Below are 8,675 nucleotides of genomic sequence, written 5' to 3'. Positions count from 1 at the left end.
TTAAACGATCACTTTGGGAGCTCAGATAAAACTACAGCTCCCATGAAAATGTATCAGCGTGGAACGCAGGTACTTATGTCATCGTAACTTGATTGCGTTCATATCCGTAAAACTCAACAAAGCTCTCTTCTAAAGTAATTTTTTCCGATATTTTTGCTTTAATCTCTGGTATCTAAAAACAATTTCTGTTCTGCTGTTAATACAGACGTGTCTGAGCTCGCCGCGCCCCTTTGACCCGCCATGACCTCGCCTGTTTTGTTGAGCTGAGATGTTTAGCTCGTGAAGGTCTAGGGCTCATGGGAAATGGTGTTCGTTCATGTCGCTTAAAACAACCATATCTGATCTTTTTTTTTTTTTTTTTAAATACCACCCTAATCTAAACATATGAAGCGAGCCACACAATATACTGTAACGTTTTTAAAGCTGTACATTTTTGTTATTTACATTATTACAAATGTCAATGGGATTTTGAATGATGTTTTCTAGACTACATTATAGTGTGTCATTAACCATCTATTTTTTTCCTACAACAACTGATCATCGTCTTGGTTTTACTCAACAGCTTCATTCTGCCTTAACGTACCCAAACAACATATTTACATAAAAATGTCTATATTATGAACTAGAGAAAAACTATCAATATCTGACTTCATATGACTCATTGATTAATTCAAAAGCATCGAAGTTCATTCTCGACCTTGAAACAATTAGTTGGATCAAACAGTCCCATCCTTTCCTAAGCTGGAAATGGATTCATTTGTCAAACTTCTATTTCAAAGTCATTAATGAACTTGAACTGTATATGATCCTATGATGCTTGTGCGTGCCCGTGTGCTGTATATGGTTTTTTTAATGATTTTATAGTGGACTTTTGGGAGACGAGCCTCTGGGCTAAAAAAAGACTAGACAAACAAGAAGACTGCTGAACCTGAAGCTGCTTTCTGCAGCTTTGGTACAAGATTCTTGGTCTCCTTTTGAATCTGAGGACAGAATCGTCAACTGAGGCTTTTAAGCAACCCTTAAAACACATCATTTTAGTCTGGTTTTTACCAACCTTATCTGTTTTTTAAATTGTAATTTTAACTTCCTGACTTTCCTCTTTTTACGTGTTAAAACTGTAATTGTCATTTATCTTAAGGTAAAACATTCCTTGTGTATATGATGCTATATAAATAAACCTTAAAGGGACAGTGTGTAGGATTTACTGGCATCTAGTGATGTGGATGCAGATTGTAACCAACTGAGTACCCCTCCACTCACTCCTCCCTTTCCATGACTGTGGTGATGTGAGCCACTGAGTGCCAAAACTTTAATGCAATGGTATCTTTCAGGACATTTGCTTCGCTCAGAGGCCATCCTTACCATAATAACACTACTTTAGGAGCAACGGAAGTCAGACGGCGCCTGGCGGTACCACAGTTTTGCATTCAGCTGCTCACGTTACTACAGTTTCACAAGCCTGTCGGAAAACTAAGGTGGCCTTCAGGTAACGTAAAAACGTGAAAGGCCCTATCTAGAGCCAGTGTCTGGTTTGTCCGTTCTGAGATACTGTAGAAACATGGCAGTGCAACATGGGGGACTGTGAAAAGCCATCAGACTTCATTTACAAAAACAGTAATTTTACCTTGCAGAACGCAGGACTTTCTGGTCTACCGTTGCATCAATCGATTAGTTTGTTTGTGTTATTGTGTGGCTTTCGGATCCGAACTAACATGGCGTACACGGCAGTATTTGGTGGCATCTAGTGGTGTGGTTGCAGATTGCAAACAACTGAGTACCCCTCCGCTCACTCCTCCCTTTCCAAGACTGAGGTAACGTGAGCCTATGAGTGCTAAACCGTGGTAACTGTACTACAACAGCTTTGCACTCTGCGGCTCACGTTACCACAGTTTCACAAGCGTGTCGGAGAACTACGGTGGCCTTCAGGTAACATAAAAATGTGAAAGGCCCTCTCTAGAGCCAGTGTCTGGTTTGTCCGTTCTGGGCTACTGTAGAAACATGGAGGACTCTGTGAAGAGGACCCGCTCCCTGTGTAGATATGAAGGGCTCATTCTAAGCTAACAAAAACACAACAATTCGTAGTTTCAGTTGATTATACACTACTAAAAAATGAATATTATATTCCATTTATTCTCCCCCTAAATCCTACACACTGAAGCTTTAAACAACTTTAAAAATGTTTAAACTTTTTTAAATGTTTTGGAACATCAAATGCAGCATCATTTCCCTTCTCATATCCCCACTGGCTCAATTCAAAGTGTCTCATCTTTATCATCTTTCCCGTGAAGTGTAGTGAAGTGATACAGCAGCCAGGCAGCGCAACACAAACACACACTGGCTCCATTTCTCCCTCTCCTGAAGTAAGTGACAGCTGCAGATTTTCGGACCATCCCTCCCTCCAGGATGCCTTGACAGTCCCCCGTTGCCATGGCAACAGAGGCAGTAAGACTAGCAGTTGTGACTGATATGCTGCTGAGGTGTTTCCCAATCTGACACCCTGGCTCCCTCTCTCTATCTTTTGTCTCTCTCTGTCTCTCTCTGTCTCTCTCTGTCTCTCTCTCTCTCTCTCTGTCTCTCTCTCTCTCTCTCTCTCTCTCTGACTTTCTTTCAGGTAGGTTTGAGATGATGAGTGCAGCTGATGTGTTTGTATCCTTCTGTGCCGCGGTGACAAAGCGCCCTGCCCTGCCGGCTCATTGTGCTCACTGACATTTCTCCAAATTGAGGCTCTGACATCAAGGACAGGGTGGTGCAGATGAAAGCTTCAGAGGTGACCGAACCACACAAAACCTTTCCCACCGACCATGCAAAAAACACAGAAAGTGGGTGAGGGTGGGAGGAGGGTGTAGACATGCAGTGGTAGCTGTGTGTGGTACGAGAATGTGTGTGTGTGTGTGTGTGTGTGTGTGTGTGTGTGTGTGTGTGTGTGTGTGTGTGTGTGTGTGTGTGTGTGTGTGTGTGTGTGTGTGTGTGTGTGTGTGTGTGTGATGGCAGCCAGTTGGCAGGGAGACACAGAGACAGATAAATGGGACCTTAGCAGACTGGGATCTTCGGCACATTCATGAATAGGAGCCCTCCGCCGGGGCTGAGGAAGCTGCTGCAGTGTTGTTTGCATTCATGAATAAACCTGCTTTGCTGCCATTCATACAAACACAATTAGCTCCATGCTTCTCCTGCGGAGGACAGGAATAGATGAACACAGAAACCAGCTCTCATGCATAAACACTGATATTTATACAGCCAAAGCTAAAAGACCACGTGAACTGTGCTGTCCCGCATAATCACTGTGCAAAGTCAAACGGGTTTATTCTTACATTTTGACATGATGTTGGCATGTATGAATATGCTAAAACAGGAGGTCGAAAGGATAACCGAATGAAAAAAAAAACTCTTTAAAGCTGTCTTTTGACACCTCTACGCTGTTGCTTTAATGTATTTTTAAAGAGCACAACAGCCAGATTGTACGTATGCATCCATATGCACAAGAGGAGAAATGAAAAAGATGAAAAAAAAGAGAGAGTCTTCAGCAGCAGGCTGTGTGTTAACGTGTTTATTTGCGTGCGTGAATGTGTGTGTGTGTGTGTGTGTGGCCTCTTGGGTTGCAGCATGTGTGTGGGAGTGCTATTGAGAGATATTTTTAATTCTGTGTGTCAGCTCCTCTCATCTCCCTCAGCAAGAGATGTCGGAGGGAAGCTGAAAAACATTTCCAATGCAACCATCATTTAAATACACACGCACAACACTCAGATACACACACACACACTCGTGCAAAACACAAACTCTTTCATATGGCACCAGTTGCGTCTTTGAAAAGTTATAAAAAGAAAACCTGCCAGATTGTCGGTGTTCTTCATGAATTTACCTCGGAGTGCTTGTGAGGGAATTTTACATGAACGCGATTAAAATATGAATGTGATCCTGAATGGATGGAATTCCAAATGAATCCAAATGAATGATAAAATCTTCCCGTCGTGCCGCAATAAACAAACACACACACACACACACACACGCACACACTTGATACTGAAGGCAATAAAAGATTAAAAGAACTGCTCCTCACCGCTTATGAGGAGAAATAAACAACTCCTGATGTTTTGTTTGAAAGGGAAAAAGGAGGCTTTTAATTCTCCCGATACCTCCGAGCCTCAGCGGCTAAATAATACTTCACCATACGGTAGATAATGACAATAATAATTCCCTGTGGAGCAGCAGTCGTCGACCTAATGACTTTCTTCCATGCCACTGCTTTTAGGAGTGTGTGAAGTCACTGTGGACTGCAAAGTAGGATTAAAGTCATCCTGGTGGAATACAGCACAGGATTTTCTCGCAAAGTAAAAAGGTAAATGGATTTTGCTCACACTCCTGTTCTTAGTGAAGCTTGTGAACAAACACAATCGTCTCAATTATCGTCACGCAGCAGGGTGTATACTCTGTTTACGTGGCCACCCTCAGCATGAAAGATACTCTATTTCTATCTGACTATCCAGTCATGACAGTTCTACAGACATCTAAACTCTAGATGTACATGCAGATAGATAAACATGTTTTCAAGCCTCTCTTGATGCGCCAGCTCGTTATTAGCGTCATGGCTGTTAAACATTTGGGATGGATCCCAAAGGTGAGTCACAGGAAGATTAAAATGGTTCCTCAAATGATTCAGTTGAAATTTAGTATCTCAATGTGTCCGAAAAGGAAAAAATATGTACTACATGGTGCCAGGTCGCAGATTATACCTATAAACTACATCGCAGTCCAGAAGTATTACATAAAGTATGAACAGTGACTCTGAGGTTAAACTGCTGGCTGTCAGCTGTATTAAGGGTGCTTGAGGTTCACATTCATGTCAAGGTTTTCCTCACCAGAAAGTGTTGTCTCGCGCCACAAAAGCGGTCTTACGGTGCTTGCAGTAACTAAGTACATTTACTCAAGCTCTGTATTGAGGAACAATTGTAAGGATGGAGCCTGCCAAAGTCAAAAATAAATAAATAAACAAATAAATAGGGGAAATAATGCAAAGATAAATAAATAAAGAAGCAAATTGAAACAAATTTAAATTTATGTCACATTTTATCAATTAATTAATACCTGCATTTATTTGTAATATTATTTTTGGATCATTTAATGACTTTTATTTATTTATTTATTGAGTCATTTATTTATATATTTATTTATTTATTTTTGACTTTGGCAGGTTTCATCCTCCATACCCAGGGAAATATTGTACTTTTTACACTTGCTGTACTCTAATCTTATCTGACAGCTTAGTTATGTTTCAGATTAAAATTTTACACAGAAAACCTACTGAGTTTCTAAAATGATATATTGTTAAGGCTTGAACTACCAACTAGTAAAGTATGGTAGTTAAAATTATAATGTTATAGCAATAATAATTGGATAATATAGTTTATGATACAGTAGCATTTCAATGAAAGGGGCCATTCTGCGGCCTAATAAGTACTTTTACTTTTGATACTTTAAGTACTTTTGGTTGCAAATACTTTTATACTTTAACCTAAGTGACATTATCAACAATCTGATATTGCTATTTTTACTTAAGTAAAAGGTCTAAATACTTCTTCCACCACTGGCAACGGCAGTTATAAGCCACCTCCTATCCTACAACTGACCTGTACTTCTATTCACCCATACTGTATTCTCATCACAGCAGGGTGTATCTTAAACTAAATTAGCACTATGCTAAATCAGGTTTAGCTCTCAGCCCAGACCAGATAATCAGACTTTGAAATTGATGTTAGTCCACAACTATTTATGTTAATTGATATGTTTGTTCACAGCTGGTGAAGAGGTGTATTATTCCGTGAACTATAGATACCAGTAAAATTAGCTGCTGCATTTACTTTAAAGGGGTTTAGGTGGTTGCCATAGTAACACAATGAGTCACAGCGGCAAGCTGAAAAAGTTCAACCATCATCATCTCAGATGGCAGTGGGAAATAGCCGTGCATATCCGTGAGAGCGCTGCTGCAACCTGTAGGCGACATGGCTGCTGTCATATCCACGTTGGAAAATATGGAGGCACCTACTCACTACCACCTACAGCTTGAACGCAGCTTTAGGTAGGGGGCCTTAGTGGACAGTTGGGTGTACAAATAACTAAATAAAACCTTAATCATAGGCAGAAGATCAGAAAACAGTCGCAAGATGTTTATTTTGTAATAGTCCCATCATGTGTTTTGTCCTGACGATGGGGGCACCAGATCAGCATATAGGTCATTTTGGATGGCGAAAATGTTAGTGATCATGAACAACTCTATCCCAAATTAAAAAACTAGAGTCTAAAACTCAAACTTGTGATGTCATAGGGTATAAAGTCTAGATCTGCTTCACAGACAATGAATTGGGAGAGACGTTCTAGATGATACTGGCGAATGTTCTGAAAATATGGGAACATTTTCTGTTTCACCACTGACAACACTACTATAGAATAAAGCTCATTTGTGTATAAAAAAGAAAACAAACTGTATTTCCCAAAGATTACCTACTATTCCTTTAATAGGGACCCTCTGTCCAAATCTAGCTTTTACTCCTTTATTAATTTAGTTTATATTGTGCAAATTTTGGTAAATGTTATGCTTATTTTTAGCCCAGAGCTCAGGATAATCCTCGCCTAAAAATGGAGTGCAGTGTGAAAAGCCCTTACCGGCCTTAGCCAGATTGTCTTAACCACTTCATGGAGGTAAAATGGAAAATAAGTGCACTTGAAATGTTGGCAATACACAACAACCCACGAAAGCAACAGCCAGTGACACTGTGTCGAAAAAGTCTTGCACCGACAGAACGTCTCTCTCAATCTTTGACAAATATGTTCAGAACTGGAAATTTGAAGTAAAAGACAAGATGTCACAACCTTTGGGACACAAAGAGCTTCATAAATCCATAAACAGTCTGCTCTCACTGCATTTTTCTAAACATAATGTTGGAGAATATCTAGAATACAAAAGATACTTGCAAGTCCAGTTGCCTTTAGCTACTGTTAAGACATCCTGGATGACTGAGAATCTTCATTTTGAGAGAGTTTAACTTCAAATCAACCTAGACAATGTGCTTTTAAAGGAGGCTCAGAAGAATGAATAATACAGAGAGGACTGTAATGAAGGTTTCCTCTGATGTTAACAGCATTTCTCTTGTACTACCAGTTTTTGCGAGTGCAATTCAATAGTTTCATTATTTTTCAGATGAGGGAGTAGCAGTTGGTCAGTATGATCAATGTCGGAGCCGGGCCGTGAGACAGAGAAACCCTCGGTGACCACGGTCCGGGGTCGACTTCACAATCAACCTGACACATCAAATATTTAGCGGCGGCTTGGTGACACGCTGGAGACAGAGCGGAGGGAAAGCCAGGGACATAATCACAAATCACCAGGAACTCTGTGTGTGTGTGTGTGTGTGTGTGTGTGTGTGTGTTTCACACTCAACACTGGCACTTATCCCCCCGACAGATTATGGCCCCACACATCAAATATTAAAGCGGCGGTGTGAATTATTGATCCCAATCAATGTTTGCAGATCAGAGCTCTCAGCTGGCAGAGGAGGAGCTAATGAGTGGGGGCTAAATGGATATAGATGAGCAGCACTGTGGAGCCCCAGACACACTCCTGCTGTACAGAGGTGCTGATGATTAACTCGGTGATGATCATCAAGACGACTCATGTTACAAGACGACCAGCAATCACATTTACCTAATATAGTCGTATTTTACAAGAATGAATCCCAATCTGTGAGAGTTTGCAATTGTTTTTCAAATCCTCTAAAGCTTTTCCACAAAAGATGGTCAAACTGGAAGAGACAATTTAACTGCTCTCTTCGAGGGCTGCAATTAATGGTTACTTTCATTGCGATTAATCTGTCGATTATTTTCTCGATTAATCGATAAATTGGTTGGTCTATAAAATGTCAGAAAATAGTGAAAAATGTCGATCAGTGTTTCCCAAAGCCCAAGATGACATCCTCAAATGTCTTGTTTTGTCCACAACTCAAAAATATTCAGTTTACTGTCATAAAGGAGTAAAGAAACCAGAAAATATTTACATTCAAGAAGCTGGAATCAGAGAATTTTGACTTTTCATAAAAAAATGACTTAGATTATTATACCAGATTAATCGATTATCAAAACAGTTAACGATTAATTTGATAGTTCACAACTAATCAATGATTGCAGCTCCACTGTCTTCCAAATTAAATAACCCAATTCAGAACCACTTTTACAAGCCAAAACACAAATAACAATCAAGCCTGAATCTCAACTAACAAACGTACAAGTAACTACGGTGCAGAGGCCTCTTTTTCCCCAGAACTGGTGTTTTCATGAGATGGTTATGTTTAGGAAAATATTGTGTTTATGGAAAATAGACAGTAGTTAAGGTAATGTTAAGGTTAGATCATAGACTGTGTATAAGAAGTGGACGTAGTCACTGTGATGTCACCCATTGGTTTGTGGACTGCCGTTTTGAAGCCTAGAGTTCTGCATTTTGGTCGTCGCCATCTTGTTGTTTTGCAACCAGAAGTGGCATGAGACGGTGGTGCTAAGTACAACCGAACGCTGAATAAGACATTTTCAGGCTACCAAAAACGTTATAATTAACTTTCATGAACTGAAAACACACTGCCAAAGGGTTTAATTTCTACAACAAAAACACGGACAACTCCCAGACTGGCCAA

General features: G+C 40.1%; 1 long non-coding RNA gene across 1 annotated transcript; it reads left to right on the top strand.

Moving 5' to 3' along the window:
- Nucleotides 1-6,265: 6,265 nt before the first annotated feature.
- LOC141768609 (uncharacterized) lies at nt 6,266-7,725 on the top strand. The gene is made up of 2 exons (XR_012594114.1): nt 6,266-6,693; nt 7,193-7,725. It is a non-coding gene; the product is annotated as an uncharacterized LOC141768609 (long non-coding RNA).
- Nucleotides 7,726-8,675: the final 950 nt, after the last annotated feature.

This window comes from Sebastes fasciatus, chromosome 5 (genome assembly GCF_043250625.1).
Source record: "Sebastes fasciatus isolate fSebFas1 chromosome 5, fSebFas1.pri, whole genome shotgun sequence".
In the NCBI taxonomy this organism is placed as follows: Eukaryota; Metazoa; Chordata; class Actinopteri; order Perciformes; family Sebastidae; genus Sebastes; species Sebastes fasciatus.
This window is presented reverse-complemented; position numbering and strand designations above follow the sequence as displayed.